Below are 1,179 nucleotides of genomic sequence, written 5' to 3' on the forward strand. Positions count from 1 at the left end.
AACGGCAGCGTCTGAAACTGATAGTGACAGTTTTGAACAATGAACCTGAGGTACCCCTGGTGTGCGGGGTAAATCGGAACGTGTAGATACGCATCCTTGATGTCCAAGGATACCATAAAGTCCCCTTCTTCCAGGTTCGCTATCACTGCTCTGAGTGACTCCATCTTGAACTTGAACTTTTTTATGTAGAGGTTCAAGGACTTCAGATTTAGAATAGGCCTTACCGAGCCATCCGGCTTCGGTACCACAAATAGAGTGGAATAATACCCCTTTCCTTGTTGTAATAGGGGTACTTTGACTATCACCTGCTGAGCGTACAGCTTGTGGATGGCTTCCAACACCCTCTCCCTTTCGGAAGAGACGGTTGGTAAGGCAGACTTCAGGAAACGATGAGGAGGATCCGTCTCTAATTCCAACCTGTACCCCTGAGATATTATCTGCAGGATCCAGGGGTCTACCTGCGAGTGAGCCCACTGCGCGCTGTAATTTTTGAGACGGCCCCCCACTGTCCCCGAGTCCGCTTGAGAGGCCCCAGCGTCATGCTGAGGTTTTTGCAGGAGCCGGGGAGGGCTTCTGTTCCTGGGAAGGAGCTGCCTGTTGGTGTCTCTTCCCTCTTCCTCTGCCTCGTGGCAGATACGACAAGCCCTTTGCTCTCTTATTTTTGTAGGAGCGAAAAGGCTGCGGTTGAAAGGTCGGTGCCTTTCTCTGTTGGGGAGTGACTTGAGGTAAAAAAGTGGATTTCCCGGCAGTAGCCGTGGCCACCAAGTCTGATAGACCAACTCCAAATAACTCCTCCCCTTTATACGGCAAAACCTCCATGTGACGTTTTGAATCCGCATCGCCTGTCCACTGTCGTGTCCATAAGGCTCTTCTGGCTGAAATGGACATAGCACTCATCCGAGATGCCAGTGTGCAAATATCCCTCTGTGCATCACGCATATAGATAAATGCATCCTTTATTTGTTCTAACGACAGTAAAACATTGTCCCTATCTAGGGTATCAATATTTTCAATCAGGGATTCTGACCAAACTACTCCAGCACTGCACATCCAGGCAGTTGCTATAGCTGGTCGTAGTATAACACCTGCATGTGTGTATATATTCTTTTGAATAACTTCCATCTTTCTATCTGATGGATCCTTAAGTGCGGCCGTCTCAGGAGAGGGTAACGCCACTTG

Source organism: Pseudophryne corroboree, chromosome 3 (assembly GCF_028390025.1).
Source record: "Pseudophryne corroboree isolate aPseCor3 chromosome 3, aPseCor3.hap2, whole genome shotgun sequence".
NCBI lineage: Eukaryota > Metazoa > Chordata > Amphibia > Anura > Myobatrachidae > Pseudophryne > Pseudophryne corroboree.